The sequence below is a fragment of the Canis lupus genome, chromosome 1 (genome assembly GCF_011100685.1).
Source record: "Canis lupus familiaris isolate Mischka breed German Shepherd chromosome 1, alternate assembly UU_Cfam_GSD_1.0, whole genome shotgun sequence".
Taxonomy (NCBI): Eukaryota; Metazoa; Chordata; class Mammalia; order Carnivora; family Canidae; genus Canis; species Canis lupus.
This window is the reverse complement of record NC_049222.1, coordinates 32802891-32830738: the sequence shown is the minus strand read 5'-3', so window position 1 is coordinate 32830738 and position 27848 is coordinate 32802891. Positions and strand designations below refer to the sequence as shown.

The 27848-nt window shown below is 34.7% G+C and overlaps 1 long non-coding RNA gene across 1 annotated transcript in view; it reads right to left on the bottom strand.

Moving 5' to 3' along the window:
- Positions 1-27848, bottom strand: part of LOC106558612 — a 42906-nt gene that overhangs the window by 13149 nt on the left and 1909 nt on the right. Inside the window, exons 2-3 of the long non-coding RNA XR_005353599.1 lie at positions 6020-6114; positions 176-282 (exon numbers count right to left, since the gene is read on the bottom strand). This is a non-coding gene — a long non-coding RNA (uncharacterized LOC106558612). The remainder of the gene's footprint in view (positions 1-175; positions 283-6019; positions 6115-27848) is intronic.

The window sequence follows — 27848 nt, the reverse complement described above, 5'->3', positions numbered from 1 at the left end:
TCTCATCTCTAAGACCAATCAGAATATAGCCACTGCTTGGTCAGAGCTGAACAAAACCTGAGTTTCTAATACAACACCCTACTTCAGGAGCAACCACCCCTCCCCACATGGCATGTTGATTCCATTGGACCCTTATTTTATGGAGGAACTTGTCTTTATTAAAACAAACACTTACAGTGGATGAAGATTCCTTCCTGGCCACAAAGCTAATGACAGCAGCACCAACAGTGCCTTCCTTGAATATCATCTTCACTCTAATAAATCCTGTCAAGATATCTATTACTAAAAAGCAAAGAAAAAAACTAATTTTACCACAAGAGAAGTAAGGCAATGCACTGATATTCATAGAATATTGGAGGTTTTGCATGTGGGAGTATATGAAATTTCCTTGATAGAGAATGCAGAGGGAGATAAAGAATATAAACACAACATCCTAGAAATACAAACCTGCAATGAAGAAAGGGAGAAAAAAGTTAGTGTGAAAGTTGGAAAATACAGAACATCATATCTTGAAGTGAAGGGAATAGAAATACAATGGAATATTACTCACCCATAAAAATGAGTGATAACGTGTCATTTGCAACAGCATGGATAGACCTGGTGGGTATTAGGCTAAATGAAATAAGTCAGACAGAGAAAAGCAAATACAATATGATTTCACTAATTTGTGGAATTTAAGAAATAAAACAAATGAACAAAGAAAGAAAGAGACAAAAAAACCTCAGACTTCTAAAGACAGAGACTAAGCTGGTGGTTGCCAAGGGGAAAAGGAATAGGGGATGGGTGAAATAGATAAAGGGGATTAAGAGGTGCAAACTAGTAACAAAATTAGAAACATAGATGGAAAGTATGGCATAGGGAATATAGTCAATAAGATGGTAATAGCATTGTTTGGTGACAGATGGTGACTACACTTATCATGGTGAGCACTGAGTAATGTAAAGAATTGTTAAATCTTTATATTGTACTCTTGAAACTAATATAGCACTGTATGTTAATTATACTTCAATAAAAACAAACAAAACAAAACAAAAAACTTGGGTTGTCAAAATGACTTTACAGCAATGTAAGTTTTGCATATAAGAACTGTTTTGCCTTGTAATTTTAGATTGAATTCATTAAAAAAAAGTCATCAAGTCTGCAGTAAAAACTAATTTGAAAAGCCATTCAGTGTTGCATAGCAGTGGTTGAAAATAGTTAAAAAAAAAAAATCCACGGGTCAAAAGTAATGCAAAATGAAACAGAAACCAAGGTTGAGGAATGGCTTTTAGATTTATCAATATTGTTGTATGGGCTATGCTACAGTTTAAGGAATATGGTAAATAATTTGAACAACTCATGTAGATGTTAATAAAGAATTCCATGTTTCTGGGATGCCTGGGTGGCTCAGGGGTTCAGCGTCTGCCCTTGGCTCAGGGCGTGATCCTGGGATCCGGGATCAAGTCCCACATGGGGGGCACTGCAGGGAGCCTGCTTCTCCCTCTGCCTATGTTTCTGTCTCTCTCTCTCTTGGTGTCTCTCATGAATAAATAAATAAATCTTAAAAAGATAAAAGAATTCCATGTTTCTGATTATATTAGCTTGGTAAACTGCCATAATAGAGAGGCTTGTTTAAACAACAAAAATTTCTTTCTTATAGTTCTGAAATGTAGATGTGCAAGGTCAAGGTGTCTGCAGGTTTGGTTTCTTTTGAGGCCTCCCTCCTTGGCTTGCAGATGGCCACCCACCCTCTTGCTATCTCCTTAGAGTCATCTCTCTGTGCAACCTACCCTTGGGGTCTCTCTTTGTTTTCTATTCCTCTTTTATAGACACTAGTTGAATTGGATTAGAGCCCACTCTTGCAGCTTCATTTCATTATTATTTTTAAAGATTTTATTTTTTATTTACTTATTTATCTTCAAGATTTTTATTTATTTATTCATAAGAAACACACAGAGAGAGAGAGAGAGAGAGAGAAAGAGAGAGAGAGACATAGGCAGAGGGAGAAGTAGGCTTCATGTATCAAGCCTGATGTGGGACTTGATCCTGGGACCCCAGTACCTGGCCCTGAGCCAAAGGCAGATGCTCAACCGCTGAACCACCTAGGTGTCCCGATTTTATTTATTTGACAGAGAGAGAGAGAGCAAGACCACAAGCAGGGGGAACAGGAGAGGGAGAAGCAGGCTCTCAGCCAAGCAAGGAGCCCAATACAGGTTCTGTCCCAGGACCTCAGGATCATGATCTGAGCCGAAGGCAGATACTTAACCAACTGAACCACCCAGGTGCACCTACAGCTTCATTTTAACTTACTTACTTGTTTAAAGGCCAAACACCAAATATAGTTACATGCTGAGCTACTGAAGTTTGGAGCTGCAACATATGAATTTTGGAGGAATGCAAGTCAGGCCCTAAGAAGGATTTTATTTTGGATATATCCAGATTTCCTGGAGAGCTTGTAGTCAGCTAGTTATTCATTAATCCTTTCTATCAATTAAAACAAAAATTCTTTCAACTACTGGGCTTAATTTTTATTCTGTTTGTGATGGATTCTAACAGTCATCCAATTCCTATCACTGTAAAAATGTGATTGCTAGAAATTGAAAAACCTCTCAGATGACTTGTAAAGAAGTTTCCTATCTCCAACCCCTATCACCAAATGGCCAAAATATCTTGATGCTTGAAGTGTATACAGCAGTTGTTATATATGTTGCTCTTCTTCCCAAGACATTCTGGAGACTCTTTCCCTGTGCCATGAACAATTTTTTCTGAAGTTTTAATGATACATCTGGTATGTGCACATGCTGGGGATGGGGCATACAGATAAAGCATTTTTAACAAGAACGCTGAGGTATCCACAGGATCACCCTGCAGTGTAGTACATTGAAGCAGAGGAGACACTACCTCATTATGTTAGAACTTCAGAGCCTAAAAGCATATCACAAGTGAATCAAATTAACTTTCCATTGCCATGTAAAGCATGGTATACTGACAGTTGAATAAAACTATTAATGGAAAGAATGCATGATATCAACTTGGTTAGAATTATATAAAAATTTAATTTTAGGTTTAAAGCCCAGATGGGAAAATAAACATATTGAGAGATTAATGTGAATCTGCTGGCAATATTCTCATAGTCACTACTGTCAGAGACTTAAAAAATGTATAATAATCAAATATGTATTTGAATTAGGTTTGAGTCTGAAGAGACCTTTTCTTTTTTCTTTTATTTCTAGTTAGTTTTGATTTCCTGAAGGTCAGAGAATATTTGGGCTAACTTCTGGTATTGGATTCCAAATGAACTCATACACCCGTTTTTTGAAATGAGTCATAAGCACATAGCTGGAGAAGGCCTAGCTAACAATATGAAAAGAAGAAAAATATGAAAAGGAGCATTAGCACAAGATAATGATGAGGAAGAAAACTGGAAACACAAAGTGGTATTTTTAGATACATTACATTGTAAGCTGATTTAATTTGTGGTGAAGCTATGCTCCAGGATTTTATGATTCAGAGAAGAGTAATTTTCCTTCCTCTTTTCTTTTTAAAGATTTATTTTTTATTTATTTATTTATTTATTTATTTATTTATTTATTTATTTATTTATTTATGAGAGAGATAGAGAGGGAGTAGAGGAAGGGGCAGAGGGAAAGAATCTCAAGCAGAATCCACGCTAAGCACAGAGCCTAACATGGTGCTTCATCTCAAGACTGGTAGATCATAACCTGAACTGAAATCAAAAGTTGGACACTCAACCAACTGGGCCACCCAAACACTACTCCTTTCCCCCCTTTTTTTGTGAAAGTATTGGTCAAGCCTCAAAAGTAATACTCATTAGCTGAAAAGGTTCTGAAGCCTCTATTCTGGTCCTCTAATTTTTTTCTGTTATTCTTCTATTTTTCCTCTCTTCCATTATCTTTTAATGTGACTTTAGGCAACCTATCCTGTTTGCCTCAATTTCTCTGCAAAAAAAAATCACTTCAACTGCTTCATCTGCATCCTAATTTTCACTTATAATATTATTAGGCACTTCCTCGTTCTATGATGCATGAAAAATATGGAATAGTCAACCAACGAAAAATACTCCCTAAATAGGGCAGCCAGGTGGCTCAGTGGCTTAGTGCCACCTTCAGCCCAGGGCCAGACCCTGGAGACCTGGAATCGAGGCCCACGTCATGCTCTCTGCATGGAGCCTGCTTCTCCCTCTGCCTGTGTCTCTGCCCCCTCTCTCTCTGTCTCTCATGAATAAATAAATATATCTTTTAAAAAAATACTCCCCAAATAAAATATATCATTCCTGGTTATAAGAAGTTTCATAGTCAAAAAGAGGAGGAAAAATACAGTTCTGTATTTATTATAAAAGAATCTTTCCCCAAATAATACTGAGCAAAAACAGTTTCTTCCCAATTTCAAAGGGAATATGAATTCATTACCGTGTGTCATACGCTGTGCTCTTTATTTTCTCTTTTAATAGTCTGAACACTTTTTAAGCCAGTTATTATTATATTCATTGTATAAATGAGGGACTGAATTCCCAGAAAATTTGGGTAACTTGCCCAAACTGACATGGCCAGAATTGCTCTGAGGGAAACAAAACAAACAAACAGAAACAAAAACCAGTTTTAATAGTGTGCTTCCTATTGTTTTCCTTAGGTTTTATGACTTTAGTTATATATTTGACAAGTACTAAATATGTATTAAATCAAACACTGGAGAGCAGCTCAAATGGTTTAGTGAACGAGGCCCTAGCTTTTCCATCTTTTAAGGTAATTTTGAGGGCATAGAGATGAATTAACCTAAACCAATGTTTTGTTCCCAACTTTCACTCTCCTATCCCTCAAAAATAAGTCCTCTCTCTGTGTCTTTACCCATTATTGGTACAAGGATGAAAAAAGAAAAAAAAAAAACACACAGTGATTTTAAAATGACATTTGTTACCATGTGTGCCTATCTTACAATCCTGTTTCCAGGAATTAAATAAAAGCATACATAAAGAGTTTCATATTCTCAGTACCTAGTAAGGTGTTGCAGATTCCTCCTAAATGTTTACTGGATTGAACCAACACCCATAAAGGTTGACAGAAGAGCTGAAGAGAAGAAAACGACAAATAAAAAGTAGGGGAAGGGATGCGTGGACATAAGGTGGTAGTTTCAAAGTGCTGTAAATACCTCAAAGAAAGCTGTTGTGCTAAATGCAAAACTATGGTAATCCCACCAGCACCACCACTATTTCTTGTTTTCAACTCACTCCAGCAGCCTTCAAAGGTGAGAAGAGCTTTGCAGCTCCTAAGGATGAGGTGTGGAGTCACACTTTCCTGGCACCGGTGGTCTAATTACTCTGAGCATGTGACAAACTCCAGACCATCCCTGCACTAATGGGCAGCAGGCAGTAACTCAAAAAGGGGAAGGAAAGGGTGCAGAGTGGGAACAAAAAAACGAAAGTAGCCCTGTGCTCTGCATATGCCTCAGCGCTTTGTTGCTGTTGCTCTAGCAGACTGTAGAATTCAGACTGTTCCTTCTTCTCTCCTTATATAGACATGGCACAGTTTCAAAAATAGCCTGTGCTTTTTTAGACCTTTAAAGACATCATCAATCATTGTCTTCTATGGTAATGCTTCAATTACCCAGGAGGAAAAAAAAATACAGTAGCCATGGAAGTGACGTCCTGATGTGCTGAAAATCCCAACTAAGAAAGGGCAGTGTTTGCATATTAGCCATGTAAGCAGTGTAAGAACTGTGATGAACCATTAATAAGCCTCTCTCATGCTTTCTAAGTATTCAGGAAATGTGCTGCCTGACAGGCCAGATCTTTATAGGATTAGCTTAATGGTTTGTCACTTTCTGCATTGCTTGCTGCCCTTCCTCCCTTTTTATGCTGAACAATATTGCACTGAGCTTTCTGTGTGGCCATATAAACCCAGTGCTTCTCCATGATAAGCACCCCCATTTTAGGCACTTACAGTTCATCCATGTTAAATGACATCCAGCAAAAGTGAAGCCCTGCAGCCGTCACCCTCTTCTGCAAACCTAGTTGATTTCTTACCTCCAAGGTGGTTTCAAATTGGCCATCCCCAGGTGATCGCCAGAATAATGGATACCCAAAGGTGATGCTCCCTTCGCTCCATACCATTTGTATCTCTGGAAAATGAACACATGCAACATGCAACGTCGGCCGGGAGAGGCATACAGGTGCAGCTTTTTTGAATGCAGCTTATGTCAGGCTCCCATATGGTAGTCAAGGAGTTCCAACACATGTTAGAAAAAAAAAAGCCATAGGATAAAAAAAAATTTTTAATCACACTGAGGTGCTAGTGTGACCTACTTCTGCAGCAAAGAAATGTGTGAGTGTTTATAATTAAAATAAGGTATTTTTCTATAGCTCCTCATGGCAACAACAAAAAATAATTATCATTTACAGAAAAAGGTGAACTGTGGTTTGGAGTGTCTAATGAATATTAAGAGGACAGGTTCCATCTATTGATATTTTCATTGATATTTACGCATACCAACTAAATGTATACTGTGGCATTATTTTCAATATGAAAGATTTCACACTGCGATAAGCCTGTAATTAGAGTTTTCAGATTATCATCTGTGACTGCTTTATGATAAGTACACCAATTCCCTTGAAACATTTGTGGTGCCTACTGCCTGCACCACTGATTTTATGAAGGTTCACAATCTGTGAACACCACAGAATTTAAACTCTCTTTATATGCCATGCAAACCCCTAATATATACCACCACAAAATCACATTAGATCGCTCCTTACTCCTGAACACATATACACATATTATTTATAGTGCGTTAGGGTTCCTTTTCCAATCGTTTTCATTTGCCTCAAGGGATTGATAATGGGATAAAGAGCTTTTCACTACTCAATCACATATTATGAACCTCATTTGACTCTGTAATGACCAATAATGCTCAGTTTGAAAATATTGTTGACTGCAATCCATTTTCTCCTTGAATTTCTGCTATGTTTAAATAAACTGTATTTTGAATATTATGAGATATTTTTCATGATAATAATGTTTTGGATTTTAATAATTGGCTGGGAAATTGTGAAGATATAATTCACTTTATTTTAGATCTTGATTATTTATATTCTTTAAATTGTAAAATCAGGGATGCCTGGGTGGTTCAGCGGTTGGGCATCTACCTTCGGCTATGGGCATGATCCTGGGTCCAGGAATGGAGTCCCACATCAGGCTCCCCGCTCGGAGCCTGTTTCTCCCTCTGCCTGTGTCTCTGCCTCCCTCCCTCTCTCCCTCTCTCCCTCTCTCCCTCTCTCCCTCTCTCTCTCTCTCTTTCTCTCTCTCTCTATGTCTATCATGAATAAATAAAATCTTTTTTAAAAAATAAAAATAAAATAAATAGTATAATTAGAATGAGAAATAATTAACCCACATCATATAAGCATATATATCACCAAGATCTCTTACCTAAACAAAGCCAACCACAGCTCAATATCTATCCCAGTACACATACTATGAGCAAACATAATTCCCTACTAAAAATTAAAATACTAAAAGTCTGTCCTAAATGCTAAAAAGCCAAAATATTTTTTGGAATTGTATTCAAAGAAAGTACTAATTCAGTTGGTGGGCTTCTACAGGGATTTGAGATCTAAAAGTCACATAAAATTGATAAGAAAATCAAAATAGATTTCACGTAACAGACTAATACAGATATAGATATATAAAAATAGGAGATGGGAAGCCCGTGTGGCTCAGTAGTTTAGGCTGCCCTCAGCCCAGGGTGTAATCCTGGGGTCGCGGGATCGCGTCCCATGTAGGGTTCCCTGTATGGAGCTTGCTTCTCCTTCTGCCTGTGTCTCTGCCTCTCTCTCTCTCTCTCTCTCTGAATAAGTAAAAAAATATAATAATAATAATCTTTAAAAAAAAAAAAGAACGGAAAGAAGGAAGGAAGAAGATAGATAATCACTCTTTCATGAATTTGGAAAGGATAGAGATGCCTGAGTAGCTCAGCGGTTGAGCATCTGCCTTTGGCTCAGTGTGTGATCCCACGGTTCCAGGATCCAGTCCGGCATCCACTCCCTGCATGGAGCCTGCTTCTCCCTCTGCCTATGTCTCTGCCTTCCTCTTTCTCTCTGTGTCTCTCATGAATAAATAAATAAATAAAATCTTAAAAAAAAAAGAATTTGGGAAGGATAAACCAGGAGGCCAGTGGAGGAAAGATCCAAGATTCTATAAATACTATGAATTATTGCATAAATAACGTCTAAGATTCCATCATTTATTACAGAATGCATCTCAGTGATTTCTATTAGATTCACAAATCTTCCCTGGAGTTGTCAGGAAAGACGTGTCAAGGCCAGATCCATAAGTGAATAGAGATGAGAAAATTTCCCCACTTATGGTCCCAAAATAAGAAAAGGAGACTTGTTAAAACCAATCTAAAGCTTAAGAAACATAGCCAAACCTTTGTCAAGCTAGAACCATCTCTTTGAAAAGTGACACTTTGTGATTCTCAGGGTTTCACCTCTCCTGGTTCCATCTTGATCAGCACTGACTTGTCAATGACAAGAAAGAATCCAATGGAGGATTAAAGTGTGAGCCAAATAGGATGAACATTAAAAAAAGAAAAAAGAAAAAAGAAAGAAAGATGCCAGAGACAGGCAAAAGAGGAAGATGGTATACCAACTACAAACAGTCCATGGGATATGTAATTAGATCAGAAACTCAAAAAGAATGTAAAAGGGGCCCAAAGTGGTAAAGAGTTGTGAATCAAGGCTGCTGTTATTTGTCTCTGGGGTCTCTGGCATGGAGACTGGGCCTTCATCAAAACAAGAGCTACTTCACTTTGTTGCAGTATGGGATTACAACTCATCATAAACATTCAATTACTAAATAATAGGGCATTCATTGTAGACAAAGGTTGGCAGGAACATGATTTAGTAGAAATGGCCAAGGCAGAAACATGGGGAAAAGGGCAATCAGAGATGCTGAAGCCCTAGTATAAATGTGTGAGTGGATTTAGTGGCAGCCAATTCACGTATAAAAACGGAATCATGAAAAAAAGATAATTTTTAGATATTTAGATCCTGGTAGGCTTCTCAGTAATGAAATGTATTTTACTTTATTTAGATATCAGAGTCTTTTTGAAATATGTAAAATTTTAGAAGAGATGATTAAAGCAGCATGGCATTATGTTGATAAATACATGCACATGCACACACATGCACACACACACACATTTAATCTCTACTCAAATCCCTGTTCTTCAATTTTGTTTTCCTTCTTACAACCAGAAAAGATTTCTATGATTACTGGTTGATAAAATGGTCAAATTTTTTTTTCTAATTTTTCCCAAGTTGAAAATGAACAGAGTTATGTAAATATGTTTATTTCCTTCTAATGTCTAGCTGGTAGGACAAATTAATGGTTTATTGGTTTAAACAGAAGAAATATGGACTTGATAAATCTTTTACTCAAGATCATTTTCTGGATAATAGTCATAGATTTTTTAAATTGTAGATATCTCTATAAATAAGTTTAAAGTGAAAATGATTTCTTTACAATTAGAAAAAGAAAAAAAGGGCATTTTGCTCCAGTTTTCTGAGGACACTGTTTTTCTACTTAGGTTCTTTGTCTCTGTGCCAGGCACTCAGGAACACTTAAAAAATGTTTAGGGGTGACATATATGTCAGCAGACCCCTCAAAAGTCAAGAAAGTTCTGATGGTGGTTTTCCTAGGGTCAGTTCTTGTACTTAATGTTCATCTGCTGATAGATTATATTTTATTTCTTTGGATTTATTCCTTGTTTTTTGGCAGATTGTTTTCTGAATTATCCTTTGATCATTGAGTAAATTAGATTTGTTTTCTAGTTTCACATATTATCCATCTGTTGCATGAAACAAATTATATTAATTCACATGTATCTCTCATTCAAAAATTTGATTTCCTTTTATAAATTTTGCCATTTACAAATTAGTTGTCTAAGAACACTAAATATGAGCTTGACTCTCAGTTTAAAAGTTTCTATTTTGAAAATAGAATGTGATAACTATCTATACCGTTTAGCCAAATATCCTTTCCTGTTTGTTTGTATTAACATTTATGAGGGTAAACAATGCAAAATATCTTGCATATCACAATACTCGAACAGAGGTTTTACTTTTTTTTTACAGTATTCACTAGAGAGAGTAAGCACACATACATTTAACAATTTTAAGATTTTTCTTAATTTTGGACTTTACCAACAAAACCCCAAACAAACAAACAAAATGTTAAAAGTGTAGTTGAAAGGAAATCTGGAATATGAAGCATATGAAACAAACATCACTTTATTTTATTTTTAATTTGATATTATTAAGTTTGTTGAGAAGTTAAACCTAAAAGAATAGTGTTTACTTTTCAAAATATTATATTTGTTATAATAAATATTAGACTTAATAATCTAATCCCTGCAACAATCAAAAGCATAATTTTTTTGAGGGAAAGCAAAATAAAATCACTACATTCTAATAAATTCTGAGCTTTCATTGACTCCATTATACAAGTAACGTGATTAAAAGCTACTTGATTAAAAACTCAGAACCACTTGTGTTTTTCATGAACCTAGAATACTCAAAGGAAACACTATATGGTTTTAGACATAGCAAAAAAAATTAATATTTTATTTATTTATTTATTCATGAGAGACAGAGAGAGAGGCAGAGACATAGGCAGAGGGAGAAGCAGGACTGCATTCCAGGACCCAGGGATCATGACCTGAGCCAAAGGCAAATGCTCAACCACTGAGCCACCCCAGGGCTCAACAGAGTACATTTTTAAAATCTGATATTTGACACAATTGTCTATTCATTGTTTTAAATTATGGGTTGTAAGTTGAATAAAGACACCTTCTTATTTTTTACACTATTAGAACCTATGGTTTTTGGAACTCCAGGAAATACACAACAGAATTGATTGAAGCCCAATTTTTTCTTTTTAACTAAGTGTACATATACACACATATACACACAAATCAGTCACCTCTGAAGAGTAGTTAGTAAGAATTCTGCTTTCACTAAGCAACACTATATATTTAATCTGAAGTTTGTTTCCATATTCTTCAATCAGTTGAAAAATTACCAAACTTAAAAGTTTCTTTCCACAGAATCAGAAAATTAACTCCACCTACTATAATGCTTGTCAGGTCAGCTAACACCTCTAGTTCTAATAATAATTTATCTATATAAAGTACTAAGGTGATTGAGAATGTAGATGTATTTATGGTTTTTAATTCTTTAAAAGCATTCACTGAACACAAAATAAAATGAATGCTGATAAGAAACCTGGCTTTTTTTTTCTTTTTTGATTTGTAATCAGAATAAAAAAGAGACAACCAATTAACTAATCAGTTTAAACATGCTGTGCACTAAGGGAAACATGTTTCATTAATTAATTTAATACAAAGTTAGCTCACGTTAAAAATATTTTAACAAAAATATTCTGTACTTTTTTCCTTTGAATTTGACAAGTGTGCAAAATCTCAAAGTTCAGACTTTTTTAGACACTCTTCTCAGGATACTGAAGATTACCTACAGTAGGCTTCCATGATATAATTCATAGGAAAGCTGATTTTATATCTTCACAATGGTACAACTAGACAGATGACCATGCTTAAAAACATGTCGATTAAAACATTGCTACTTGAAGAAATTGTAGACATATTTGTTCCAAACTGGTGCTTCAAAAAATTTGGAATATCCAACATTGAGAATTTCCTTAAAAAAATCCATAAATTCTAAAAGTTTTAGTCTAATAGGAAATTTTAAAAATATTTACCTTCAGGAGCACCTGGGTAGCTCAGTTGGTTAAGCATCAGACTCTTGGTTTTTGCTCAAGTCATAATTTCCAGGTCATGAGATCAAGCCCCATGTTGGGCTCCACACTCAGCATGGAGTCTACTTAAGATTTGCTCACTCCTTATCCCTCTACCCACCCTCAATCACTTGCATTCTCTCTCTCTCTCTCTCTCTCGAGAGAGAGAGAGAGAGAGAAAGAGAGAGATAGCATGAGTAGGGAGGAAAGGGAGAAGCAGATGTGGGGCTTGATCCCAGGATCTGGGATCATGATCTGTGCCAGAGGCAGATACTTAATCAACTGAGCCACCAGGTGCTCCAATAAACAAATCTAAAAATATATGTATTTACTTTGAAATGTGCCTTTAATATAACAATCATGAATATTATTGAAAAAATAGCAGTACTGAAGAGTCATTTTTTTTTAAAGATTTTATTTATTTATTCATGAGAGAAAGAGAGAGGCAGAGGGAGAAGCAGGCTCAATGCAGGAAGCCCGATGCAGGACTTGATCCCTGGACTCCAGGATCACGCCCCAGGCCCAAGGCAGGCGCCAAACCGCTGAGCCACCCAGGGATCCCCGAAGAGTCATTAATTTGAACATTATGCGAATCCATTGTATGATACATTCTTTGATTAAAGTACTTGTTAAACTTTGAATTCTCGGGCTGCCCGGGTGGCTCAGCAGTTTAGTGCCGCCTTCAGTCCAGGGAGTGATCCTGAGACTCCAGATTGAGTCCCATGTCGGGCTCCCTGCATGGAGCCTACTTCTCCCTCTGCCTGTGTCTCTACCTCTCTCTCTCTCTCTCTGTGTCTCTCATGAATAAATAAATAAAATCTTAAAACTACAAAAACAAAACTTTGAATTCTCTGTGAGAAATCAGATAGATGGTGGATGGATGCATAGATAAAGAAACAGAGGTATAGAACAGCCAGTTTGCTATACTGGAAAATATGTATTTCTAAAATTACTCTGTTGTGCAGAAATCACACAATAAAAACCACAAGGCATATGAGAAAAGATAAAGTTAAGACTACAACATTCAGAAACTTTGTTAGTAACAGGCACACAGTCACACATACACAGAATAAAAACCTATTAAAATAATGTACTGTTTTTCACATACGGAATGATTAACAGATACATAAATATTACAATTATTTTGGCACTTTTTCCTTGAAAGGACCAGAAGTTTGCTTGGGGAAGAGGGTGTGAAAGGGATTGCAGTTTGTGATTAGCATGAATTGGTAGAAGGAGGATTATGTGAAATCTGATGGGAAGTTGTAACACCAGCTGGGGAAGTGTGGCTCACAACACCACAGTAAACAGAAATAGTTGGGAGATGTTTGAGGCATGTGTATATGTATTTCGTGTATTCCTATGCAGGTCAGCTCAGCTGGGTACAGCTTTTTTTTTTTTTTTTTTTTTTTCTTTTTTTCTGTTTTCAAGTAGTGTTTCTTGGAGAATAAATTGTGCAGAAACAAAAGCAAAATTTGCAGTATGCTCAAATTGTCCCCTAATATATCAAATGCGTTGGAACAAGTCCATGTTTTTAGAACAAGTGTTGGAACAGAACTGACCGCGCATTTCTTGAAAATAATTTCTAAGATTCATAGGTAATGGTGTAAAAACCTTAGGATAATTGAATCAACACATTTAAAATCCTCCGATGCCTAAATGAAGAGTTGGCAAACTTTTTCCATAAAGGCCCAGATAGTAAATATGTATTGCTTTGCAGAAGATAGGGTCTCTTTTGCAATTACTTAAATATGAGTAGTGATGCAAAAACAGGCACAGTCAAGGCGAAATGAACAAGTATGACTATGTTAAATAAAACTATTTACAAAAATAAATGCAGACAAAAGTTCTTACATGTTTGCTTCTTATTTTTATATGCTATAGAAGGCTATAACTGAGACGTGTGCTAAACTGACATATTTTTTGACACTTTAAGAAGTTATAAAAAGGATGGACGTGACTGACAAAAGTTTCACCTCTATTGTAATATTCTCTAGCCTGCTAAAATCCTACATACGACAGTTTATACCATTTTGTCCCTCAAATAGAAGTTGAAAGTTACTTTATTAAAATTTACAAGTAATAGTGATTGAGGCTATTCTAGAAGCAATGGTGATATCAAAATACAACTATTTATATATGATAACTGAGTTTATTTTTCAAGGAAAAGGAGGGAAAGTTTGTGCCCAAATAGTATCAATTTATCTAAAATATGAGAAAGCATAGCAAAGGACAAAACCTGAATATTTTTTCAAGTTGTACAGGGTTTGGGTAAATGTAATTTCATTTTTCTTATTTGTAATGGGTAAGTCTGTAAAAAAGTTAAGAAATAGGTTTAATTTTTTTAACATGTCCTACTTTGGGGCTTATTGACAAGATAATTGTGTAAAATTGGAGAGAGAAACATGAAATATTTACTGGAAGGCACTATGTTGATATCTACATAGAATTTGTCTTTTTTCTTATTAGAATAGTAAATTGGTCTTAGAAATCTCAACATGGGCTAATGAAAAGTATTCCTTTAAAAAAAGAAAGATTTTACTTATTTATTCCTATGAGACTCAGAGAGAGAGGCAGAGACAAAGGCAGAGAAAGAAGCAGGCTCCAAGCAGTGAGCTCGATGTGGGAATCAATCCTGGGACTCCGGATCATCCCCCGGGCTGAAGGCAGATGCTAAACCACTGAGCCACCCAGGAGTCACATGAAAAGTATTCCCTAAATCCTAACTAATATATGACTATCAAAGAGATAACAAATCTCACCTGAATGATTTCTTTGTTTTGTGGTGGCTAAATAGCAGTGCTTGATTATTTCAAAATATAACAATAATTTTTTAAAACATTATAAAATAATTTTAAAAAGGCTCCTCACTTGTGTTAATCCTTTTTTCACTTTAAAATATTGTCACTTTGATTAAATTGAAATGCAAGTAACTATTTCTCATGTGTCCATGAGCATATTTTATTTTTTTTAAAGATTATATTTATTTATTCATGACACACACACACACACACACACACACACACACACAGAGGCAGAGACACAGGAAGAGGGAGAAACAGGCCCTGCAAGGACCCCCATGTGGGACTTGATCCCGGATCCCAGGACACGCCCTGAGCAAAGGCAGACACTCAACGATTGAGCCACCCAGGCTTCCCTCCATGAGCATATTTTAAGCAATCAATCAAATCTCCTGTCAATTCCTCTTTATTTCATAATATATAGTTACTTAAATGTTTCTCTTTTTTTCCTTGTGATAGACTTTTAAGATCTGCTCTCTTACCAACTTTCAAATATGCAATACAGTGTTATTGACTGTAGTCATCATGCTGTGCATTACATCCTCATGATTTACTTATAACTTGAAGTTTATAATTTTTCACCCCTTTCTCCCATTTGCCTCCAGCCCTGCCTTGGCAACCACCAGTCTGTTTTCTATCTTTGAGCTTGTTTTTTGCTCATAGTTTGTTACATTTTTTTTAGATTCAACATATAAGTGAAATCATACTATATTTGTCTATACCTGATATATTTCACTTAGCATAATTCCTTCAAGTTCCATTAATATTATTGCAAATGGCCAGGTTTCATTCTTTTTTATGGCTGAGTAGTATACCATTATATATATATATGTGTGTATATATACCATTATATATATATAGTATACCATTATATATATGTATATATTATATATATATAATATCCCTCACTTCTTCTTTATCCATTCATCCACTGATGGACACTTAGGTGTTTCCATATTTTGGCTATTGTAAATAATGCTGCAATGAACATAAGAATGTATATATCTTTTCAAATTAGTGTTTTTATTTTCTTTAGATAAATACCCAGAACAACTCCTGGATAATACGGAAATTCTATTTTTAATTTTTTGAGGAAAGCCCATACTGTTTTCCATAGTGGTTGTACCATCTACATGCTCGACAGTGCACAAAGGTATTCTTTTTCAATACATCCTTGCCAACACTTGCGATTTCTTGTCTTTTTGATACTAGCCATACTAAGAGATGTGAGATGATATCTCATTGTGGTTTTGATTAGTGTTTCCCTGATGATTAGTGATGTTCAGCATTTTTTCCTGTACCTATTGGTCATCTCTATGTCTTCTTTGGGAAATTGTCTTTTCAGTTCCTCTGCCCATTTTCTAATCAGATCATTTGTTTTTATGCTATTTTGCTGTATTGATTCTTTATATATTATGGATGGTAAGTGCTTATCAGATACTACCTTATTTGCAGATATAATTTCCCATTCAGTAGGTTGACTTTTCATTTTGTTTATAATATCCTTTGCTGTGCAGAAACTTCTGAGTTTGATGTAGTCCCTCTTTACTTTTGTTGCCTTTGCTTTTGGAGCAAGATCCCACTCTTTTGATTTTACCTTGTCAGTAACAGGATCAAAAAAATAAAATAGAATAAAGAAAACATATTCATGATTTCTTTTACCTCTAAAACTATCTTAGAGATGTAACAAGAGCTCCTAGAAAATAAAAAAAAGTTTTAATATTTCATTTTATAAAAATAAAGATGGTAGAAATAGATTTGTTTTGTATGCTTCATATTTCTAAATTAGCTCAGCACCATGTTAATATTTGTATGGGAAGAGTTGTCAACTCAAAGAGATGCTCAATTTCGGTCTTCCCAAGATTAAGTTTGTACAGGAAAAATAGTGCTAATACCAATATTTCAGAGATTGTGTGTTTTATGAGAAGGACCTCACTGTCCATAATACCCTCAACCTTAGTGTAAAGCTTTACCAAGTCTTTATATAAAAGTTATGTATTATACTTCAACAGGAAATTATATGTTCCTTCATTCTGATATCACCAGTAACTGTAATAAATTAACTATAGCACTGCAATTTCAATATCAAACAGATTTTTACCTCTCTCTGACGCTTGCCAGAAGGCTCTGCTGTAAAATACAGGCTAGAAGTAAGGAGATCCATGAGTAGAATTCAGATTGTGACAAAAGACATCGATCTACCACAAATGTATGAAACAACTTGCTGAGGGGGGCTAGGGGAAAATTCAGTTGACCTAAGTAATTTTGGAAATGATGGGTTAACATAAGATTAAAGATAAAGAGAACTATGAATAAGAACCAGTAATAAAGTTGTGTCTTATAAGGGTATGGGTTGGCAATTTTGAAACCATTGTTTGTTAACTGGAGTTGAACAATACATAAACAGATGGCGGAAGACTGAAACCAGGTTTTTCATTTGGTGTGGAAGATTACCAAGGAAGCAAAGCAGAAGGCTAAAATGATCCCTGTAGTTTAATGGAGAAGAGTGCAGAAATTGGTGGGAGTCTAGTTTATTTTAATATAAATATAGATGAATGAATACAGAAATTTTTAGCTTATGTGTATATACATGGGTAAATATATACATGTATATTTCCTTACTCTGTCAACTGAACAGGCAGAGAGGCAACAAGACCCAGTAGCCATGAGCATACCTAGTAACTTGATATTGATTATTAATACCATTCTCCAGTTGAAGGAACCAAGGATTCTTGGACAGATGGCTGACTGCAGGTCTGGAGCAGGACATGTACAAGATGGCCAGGTGTAGTGTCTAAAAGTAAGAAAATTAGGGGCTCCTGGCTGGCTCAGTGAGAAGACTATGTAACTCTTGAACTCAGGGTCATAAATTTGAGGCCCACCTTGGATGTAGAGATTATTTAAAAAAAAAAGGAAACTTAAAAAAAAAGTAAGGAAGTTTAAATACACATATGCATGTGCAAGCCTGTACACACACACACACACACACACACATACACACACACACACACACCAAGAGGCTAAATCAAAGGGACAAGGAATCAACCAGAAGAGCCCCCAGTGGCCAAAGGTGGAATTATTTGGGCAATAAAAAAATGCTGATAAAATAAATAGAATATCAAAATAAATAGAGAAACATACCGTGTTTTTGGATCAGGAGCTCAGCATAATAAACATGCCAATTCCTCCCAATTGATGCACAGATTTAATACCATACCCAGGAAAATTCCAACATTTTGTAGTTATAGAGAAGATAATTCAAAACAAAAGTTTTGAAAGATTTTTATTTATTTATGAGAGACACAGAGAGAGAGGGAGGCAGAGGCACAGGCAGAGGGAGAAGCAGGCCCCATGCAGGGAGCCGGACATGGGACTGGATCCAGAGTCTCCAGGATCTCACCCTGGGCTGAAGGCAACACCAAACCGCTGAGCCACCCAGGCTGCCCGATAATTCAAAATTTTTAATTGAAAACTAAAGGAATTCAATTTTTAAGCAATTTTGGAAAAAAAATAAAATGAGAGAAATAAATCTTCCAAGTTTCAACTTTTATTATTCAGTTGCAGTAGGCAGAACTATATGGTACTGGTTCAATGGTAGACACAGATCAGTGGAACATGAGAGAACCCTGAAATAGATTGAAATAAATATGTCTGGCTGATTTTTTCATGAAGGTAATAAAGAAATCCAATGGAAGAATAGGTTTTTCAATAGTGTTGGAAAAATTGGACATTTGTAGGAAAAATAAAATAAATCTCAACCTTATACAAAAATTAACTCAAAATAGATCACACTTAAATGTAAAATGTAAAAATAGAGAACTTTTAGAAAAAAAACTATAGGGGAAAATAATCATGATCTATATCTAGACGAAAATATAAATTGATACCAAAATTGTAACCCATATAAGGAAAAAATGATAAGTTGGATATAATTAAAATTAAATACTTTTTTAAAAAAGATTTATTTATTTATTCATGAGAGACACAGGCAGAGGGAGAAGCGGGCTCCATGCAGGGAGCCGGTCGTGGGACTCGATCCCGAGACTCCAGAATCGAGCCCTGGGCCAAAGACAGGCGCTAAACCCCTGAGCCACCCAGGGATCCTGAAAATTAAATACTTTTAACTGATAAAGATGCTGTTTAGAGGTGAAAAGACAAGTTATGGCCTTAGAGAAAATATTTCCAAGCCATATCTCTGACTCCAGACTACTATCAAGGTATTTAAAGAAAGAACTCCAAAAACTTGACAATAAAAAACAGACAACCAGTTATAGACTAGGCAAAATAAATGACAGAGCCTTTTACTACAGAGGATATATAGATGACAAAGAGCACATAAAAAGATATTCAACATGATCATTCATTAGGCAAATGCATATTTAATTATGCATGAATATGTGTCTACTAGAATTCCTCAAGTAAAATATGACAACACCAAATGCTTGTGAGGATATGGAGAAACTCTTCCACTCATATATTGCCAGTGGAAATATAAAATGGTCTGCTACTCTGAAAACAGTTTGTCAATGTCTTAATAAACCACATATGAAATCACTATGTAACCGGCAATTGCATTGCTGGTCTTTCATCCAGAGAAATGAAAAGTTGTGTTCACACAAAAACCTGTGAAGATTCAGGTGATAGAAAAGTTCTGTGTCTTGCCTTTATCTATGTCAGTATTATCATCTATGGGTTTTCAAAATGCTACCATGGAGGGAATCTGGGAAAAGGATCCATGGGATTTCTCTGTATTGTTTCTTTCAATTGCATGTGGATCTACTGTTATGTATGGGAAAATAATGGGAAAATAAGTGGAAGAAGAGAAAATATAACAGTAGCAATCATGTTATTTCTTACAGCAACACTCAATAAATTCTGTAAAAGTAATTAAAACTTTATTAAGAAAACCATTAAAACAATGAAACTGTTTTGCTAATATTAAAAGGGTCTTTTAAAAATTATATCTCTTGACATAGCTAAAACATTAATTAGCATTAATATTTGCCATTCTAATCCTCTTCAGATTCAGTTTTTTGTTTAATTAAACAAAAATAAATCATATATTTATTAGATAGAATTATAGTATAACTGATACTATTATAAAATCTGTATGCGGGACGCCTGGATGGCTCAGTGGTGGAGTGTCAGCCTTTGGCTCTGGGCGTGATCCTGGAGTCCAGGGATTGAATCCCACATCGGGGTCCCTGTGTAGAGCCTGCTTCTCCCTCTGCCTGTGTCTCTGCTCTTTCTCTGTGTGTCTCTCAAGAATAAGCAATAAAATCTTAAAAAAAAATCTGTATGTATACATAAAGTAAATTTTAGAATGATGTTAATAAAATATAGAACCAGGTTATTTCTAGATGCTTTAATTTTGAATTTTATGTATTTATTTATTCATCTGTTTTCCCTGTTATAGTTTTTTGTAAGTTTGAATTGAAATTTAAATAATAAAATATTTTCTTTAAAACTATGTTTAAAATAGGCAATTTGGGATGCCTGGGTGGCTCAGTGGTTGAGATCTGCCTTCAGCTCAGGACATGATCCCAGAGTTCTGGGATCAAGTCCCAGATCAGGCTCTCTGCATGGAGCCTGCTTCTCCTGCCTCTGCCTTTCTCCGCCTCTCTCTGTGTCTCTCATGAATAAATAAATAAAAATTTAAAAAAATTCCTAGTTCCAAGTTAAAAATTTGGGATGCCTGGGTGGCTCATAGGTTGAGCATCTGCTTTCGGCTCAGGGAATGATTCTGGGACCTGGGATGGAATCCCACTTGGGTTCCTGCATCGAGCCTACTTCTCCCTCTGCCTATGTCTTTGCCTCTCTCTCATTCTGTGTGTGTGTGTCTGTCATGAATAAATAAATAAAATCTTTAAATAAATAAAATAGGCAATTCTGGGACGCCTGGGTGGCTCAATGGTGAGTGTCTGCCTTTGGTTCAGGGCATGGATGTTCTTAAATTTTTCATTGACTTTCAATGAGCTCCACTGAGATATACATACCCCTATGGGGAGTAAAATGTTAAATAATGAAAAATATAATTTTAAAGTTTTTATTTTAATTCCAGTTAGAAAACATATACTGTTACATTAGTTTCACTTTTATACACAAAGAAGCATCGGAAAGAGAAATTAAGAAAACAATCTCATTTATAGTTGCACCAAAATAATAAGATACCTAGGATAAACCTAACCAAATGTCTAAACCAAAGACATTCCGTGCTCATGGTTTAGAAGAACAAATATTGTTAAAATATCCATACTATCCAAAGCAATCTACATATTTAATTTAATATAATCCCTATAAAAAACCAACAACATTTTTTATGGAACTAGACTAAACATCCTAAAATTTGTATAAAACCAGAAAAGACCCTGAATAGCCAAAGCAATCTGAAAAAGAAAACGAAGCTGGACAATTCCAGACTTTAAGTTATATTACAATGGTGTAGTAATCAAAACAGTATGGTACTGGCACAAAAATAGACACAGAACAGAAAATGATGAAACAGGATAGAAAACCTGGAAATAAACCTACAATTATGTGGTCAATTAACCCTCAACAAAGCAAGAAAGAATATCCAATGGGGGGAAAAATAAATGGTGTTGGGAAAACTGGACAGCAACATGCAGAAGAATGAAACTAGACCACTTTCTTACATCATCCACAAAAATAAATTCAAAATTAATTAAAGACCTAAATGTGAGACTTGTAGCCATAAAAATCCTAGAAGAAAACACGGGTAGTAACTTCTTTGACATAAGCCATAACAACTTTTTTTCTAGATATGTTCTAGATATGTTTTCTTCCCGAGCAAGGGAAATAAAAGCAAAAATCATGAAAATATTTTTCTTAGAAGAAATAAGATCTCCCTTAAAGAATGTTTTAAAATTATATTCTAATTGAGATAATTATCTCTTAATGAGTTGCATTGCATTTTTATCATAAAATGTTTTTTATTTGTCTTTTTTTAATCATTTAAGAGAGTATGTATTTTTCTAAAATAAAATTAATATGTGAGATAAAGGATATTTGATGACGTTTTCCTAGTTATTTTAGGGAAAACTATTGGCTCTATCTAGTCCGTAAGTATCCCACTTATTTTTTATACATTTTTTAAGCCCAAGGTTCTTGCCATTTCCTTAATGCCAAAAGTTCATTTTATATAATAGCTTTTAAATGTTGTTTATGTAACAGCCCTAGTTAGCACAGTTGTTATTGTTTATACTTATTTAACATCTTCCGCAATTCTTTTTTCATGGTCTAATGTTAGGTCTTAGTCTCAAATAATTTAATAAGAGTTGTTACAAAAATCTATTACTTTTTATTTTTTTATTTTTTTAAGATTTTATTTATTTATTCATGAGACACACAGAGAGGGGCAGAGACATAGGCAGAGGGAGAAGCAGGTTCCATGCAGGGAGCCCGACTCAGGACTTCACCCTGGGTCTCAAAGATCACGCCCTGGGCCAGACAGGCGCCAAACCGCTGAGCCACCCAGGCACCCCAATCTATTACTTTTTAAATAAACTATTGTATCTTCCTAATGTGGGATATATATTTATTTGTTTGTATGTCTGGCAGATTTTAAAGTTTAATTAACATTTCAAATGTCATGCAGATTACAGCAGAGAACAGTGGAGAAAGCAGCAGAAAAAGGGGATTGTATTATCAATTGATATAATAACCCTGGTTCCTTGATTAGCTTGACTCTTGGTGTTTTAATTACCTCATTTCTAACATGGAGGTAATAAACCTTTCTTGCAGATATATGATTTCAGAATCAAAGGAGATGTTTGAAAAAGCACTTTAAATTTTTAATATTAATAGGAATTGTTACGATAATAAATATCTGCTATAGGCAACTGAGATATATTTTATAAATTGAAAACAATATGACTCCACATTTTTTCCTGCTTTGAGGGGGCAATTTTCCTATTTGATACAAAATCAGAAATTTGAATAGATGAATTTGATATTGATATAACTTTACAGGAATAAATAAACTCAGTGTTTTAGAGCCAGAAAATGTAATCTTCAAATACATCATGATTTTTGTCTGGTATTCCCCCCTTTATTTCTTAATTGGCCTAAAGTTTGAACAAATTTTTAAAAACTTGCAGGTGTATCAGGGAAAGATGCCATTTTATCATTTTTGGAATTAAATTGTTATAACAATTAAGAGCAAATGAAGAATGTAGTTAAAATCAAACTCATTCTTAATTACCAAATCTTTTAGAATTTACATAAAATTACACTCATCTAAAGTCATCAGTTTAGTGATCAGTTTTGATATTTTTTTTGTTCAACTTCATCTGGAAGCATGGTAGAGTACAAAATTAGTATGTGTTTAATTTCACAATTGAGTTCAAAAAAGTTAGAAAGTTATTCATAGTGTGAAGGGGATTTTCTGCAAAGAATAATATTACAGTTAAGTTTCCAAATCTCTAATACCTAGAAAGTATATAAATTTTACATACACCTAAGAAGGGCAACTCTACCTAGGAGGTGTCATGGTATCTTCCAGGGTACAGGATATTTGCAGCTCAAGCCATTCCCTTAAGAAGAGGACTTTTCTCAATAAAAGACCTCCTGTTAATGCTTTACAACTTCAGACTCTCACTAAGTGCTGAAATTACACAGGTCCATGTTCTCAAGGAGATCATGGCAAATTGCAAAAGATAAAACTTTTAAAAGATAATCTCAAAACATGAAACAGGCTAAAATGGATAGCCTCAAAGCCCTGTTGGAATACAAAACAAAACAGATTATTAAAGGTTTGTGGTCAATGTTATCTTAACAGTATACAATTTTAAATGCTTAAGAAGTCCAGTCCACTGGATAACTACAATTGTGTGTATGTGTTTATGATACACAGTAAATGTATGCTACTCTGCAAGTAGCATGCTTGCTTGATCACTAATGTTGGCCTGTTTGCTAACCCAGCTGTAAAAGATCTTCAATATCCTTTCCAGAGGCTGCTTTTCTTCCCTTCTCTCCCATGATTGGCTTATGACCTGACAGTACATGCTGACTACACAAATCCCCTCAGAAAAGATGGCGGTGTACTTTTCTACAGTCTTGGAGATGTTGCATAGCTACCAGCCCTGTGTGCATTCTTTGTGCAGAATATGCTTTGGGCTCCAAACTAGATAATGCTATTGTTTCCATGCACTATAGTACCAACTTCATCTTATATGTCAAATTACATTACTTTTTTCCTTGGAGTTTAGATAATTGTCTCTAAAAGTATATGACACCCAAATTGTTTCCCAAGTGACCTGTTTTTACTGCTGGATGAGCTCAGGAGAGGTTATTTTATAGAAAGAACAAGATAATGAAATGAAGTTTATTGTAAAATCATATAAGATGAAAGGAAAAAGGTAGGATGGCTTATTAGCCATCTTCTTACCTGGAGTTCGGGAAGAGTACTTTCATATTAGTTCTGGAAAAGTACTTACATATTAAATGTAACCCTGAATATTTCATGTAACGTTTTGTCAGCAGATAGAGACTAAAATGTAAAAATACGACTAAGATATCCATTCTAAATGAATGCAGAATAAAGAAATAAAATGAGCTATTTGAATATGTCAAGGAAGTTCATGGCGTTTCCATTGTGACATCTCTAGAGGTCTTCATGATAAAACTCATGGTAACTTTAAGAGCACTGATGCATAAAGGAAAAGTAACCTAGAACCAGTCGTAGAAGATAATTTAAGTCATCCCACCACCAACAAAAAACTGAAGCCTAAACTAGTGTTTAAAACGTATACAACCATGAGAGAGACAAGAACTAAGCTCAGGAACACATAGTTAAAAATTGATACTGCAAATTTAGTCAAAATTAGGCAAATAGAAACACATTTCTTCTATTATTCTTTGTGAAATATACTGAAAACAATAATGTAACAGAACCTACATTTTTAAAAAAAATGATAAACATGTACAAGATTTCCTTAAAAAATCAAAACACAAATAACCTTTTTTGGGATATGAAGTTTCAGTGCTGTGAAAATGTTAATGATCTTTAATTTCTTTAATTATTATCAACTGTCTTTAGAAATGATTCTGATAGTTCACCTGGAAAAATAAAGATCTGAGGAAAACCAAAACAAAAAGATATTACTAGTAATAAAATAAAGTATAAAGTTACATTATTATAAAGAGCATGGTATAGGCAGAAAAATAACCAGAAAAGTCAATTAATATTTTTTAAAAAGAAGGGTCTCCAAGTTTATATGGGAATTTAGTGTCTAATAAAGATGAACATTTTTGGATTATTCATTACAGCATTGGTAAAATGGAGTAGCCAGAAAACAATATAGTTTTCCTTATAATAAGTAGTATTTGAAATGGAGCACACATTTTTTGAAGCTTTCTCCATTTCATTCCTTTTTTCCAAACACCCATATTTATGAAATTCAATTTTACTGAAAGATATAGAAAGATCTGAAGATTCTACTCAATATCAATGAACTAAAGAGTATGTGACATTTTTCTCCAATATTCCTATCACTATAGCATATTTAGTGACATTTCATTTTGGTCAGTGTTTCCTAGGAAAACTAAAGACCTAATACAATTATCTGTCTAGTCTGTGTTTTATTCTTGATGACCCACTTACTTATTCTTTTTCATTCGAGTATAGTTGACACACAATGTTGCACTAGTTTCAAGTATACAATATAGTGATTTAACAAGCCTATACATTATGTTGGACTCACCCCAAGTGTATATGCTATCTGTCCCTGGAAACGCTGCTACAGCATCATTGACTATATTCCCTATTCTGTACTTTTTATTCCCATAACTTATTCATTCTGTAATTGGAATCTTGTGTATCCAATTCTCCTTCATCCATTTTGCCCATTCCCCTACCCCTCACCTCTGGCAATCATCAGTTCTCTGAATTCATAAACCTGATTTTGGGTGGTGGTGGTTGTTGTTGTTTGGTTTGGTTACTGTTTGTTTTTAGTTTTTCCACATGTAAGTGAAATCATATGATATTTGTTTTTGTTTGACTTACTTAGCAGGATACCCTCTAGGTCCATCCAAATTGTTGCAAATGGCAAGATGTCACTTTTTTATGGCTGCTTTAATATATATTAACTCCCTAAAAATGAGTACTTATGTATATAAAAGTTTAGAGGTAAAAAATATAAGTGGTCAATAAATTTACAGAAAAAATCCTCCTCAACTTTATTGATATTTAAAGTGGTACAATTCTAAACAGTTAGAGAAGTCTCCTTTGCCCATTAGATTGGTAAATATTAAGTAATACCAACTATTGCTGAGGATTTTTAGTTGACCCTAAATTGCTATAAGCAATTGCTTTTTGAAAGCAATCATTGATTACTATCCACATAAAAAAGAAACACGTGATCTCACCATTAGTGGATAAGATATTTTCCCTTAGAAGCATATTCGACTAGATCTCACCCAGGGCCTGCCTATTTCCTGGTCTGTCAGCAGGCCTAGCTTGGCTTACTCAAATCTCCTCTTTAAATATGGTCATCACCTAGAGCCAGAGTCAAAAGGCAGGTGGGATATGTGCAATCATGCATCTGGCTACTTGTTTGTCCTGGTTGGCAGGGCCAAACTCTCTCATGGAGTGGTATGAAGTCTAGACAGTAATGGGTAGAGAGAGATGACTATTTGGCTTCAGAGTCCAGCTGTGTGTTTCACTATAGCTTCCCAAAGAACCCCTAATGTATGGAATTTGGCACATTTCTCATCATTAATAAATGCTTTCTTTATATTTTCCCTTTCCTCTGTGTTTCTCTTTACCATTTGTTAAAACACATCGAAAGGGCAAATGGTTAATATCCCAAACACTTCCAATTAAATCTCTTTCTATACATTTATCTATAGATACATTTGTATAAATGCCTGAATTTATATATACAGACTCTTGCTTCCAAAATTGTTGAAATAACAAGATAAAAGAAAACAATGCTTATTAGTCAGGGACCAGTTAAATGAATAATGTTATACCCTTAAAAAGGGATACTGTATAATTATTTTAAAAGCATGATGTAAATTTATATCTACTTATATGAAAAATATTCATTAAATAATATTAAAAAGCAGCAAAGTGGAATACAGAAACATAACACAATTCTTTACATAAAACACACACATGCAACACACACACACACACACACATTCATACCTGCTCACATTCTAATCTTGCATGTTTGCTTCAAGGATCATAATTCCACAGATATCTTTCAAAGACCAGGCAAGTGTTAGTAATATCTGTAGCTAAGTAAAGAGTAAGAAGTAGTGGTAGGATGTAGGATGAATTTCACACTTAAATGAATTCAAATTTAGTTTTAAAATTTTAAACTACCATATTGCCCATACAAAACCAAGAACAATTTTCCTCAAACTCCTAGTGGTGAATCCTGATACAGGATATCTGTACTTCTAGAAGGCTTCCTGAAAAATTCTTAATAGATATCAATATTTTGATGGTGATAGGTGACCTTAATTTTATACTTCATACTTTTCTTTGTGAAGTTTACATTTTTTACTGTCAGGATGTATATCTCTATGCTTAAAAGGCTTACATAAATGCATGATAAACCAAATAAATTTCTTCGTTAATATTTAAAATATATACAACACATTTGACTAAGTTTTATTGTAATATTTGTGATGCTATTACATATAAAATCTTCATACTATATGGCTTTATACATATGCTATCTATATGATGTTACTTCACCTGCAATTTTTTCCCCTCTTCACACCTTGATAGCCAGTAAACAATATTCATTCCTCTCAAACTTGCTCAAATGACAAATTTGCTCATTATAAGTAGCTTGTTATTACAACTTTGCCCTCCCCCAAAGTGGTGAATCACTCCTTCCCCTATAAACTTCTGTATGCTACATGCTTTTATAAAATACACATCATATTGAGCTATTATCCATTAGAATGTGTTCTTTTTCTTTTATAGTCTGAGATTTCCTTGAAAGTAGAAACAGTTCTTGATTCTCCTTACTATCACCAGTGGCGTGCAGAATGCCCCAAACAAAATTGGTTCACAATAAAACTATTTAAACTAAGTTGAGAGGAGACAATTCATTTTGTAATCTGTAAGTCATTCCTAGAATCTAGAAGAAAAGTAATAATTTCTCATTAGTGAAGGCTTGCTATGCTATTTCTTAAGCACTGGGTACATTTCATGTTATTTAAGACTCACTATGGATAATTAAGTTAATTTTCCAGAAGAAAC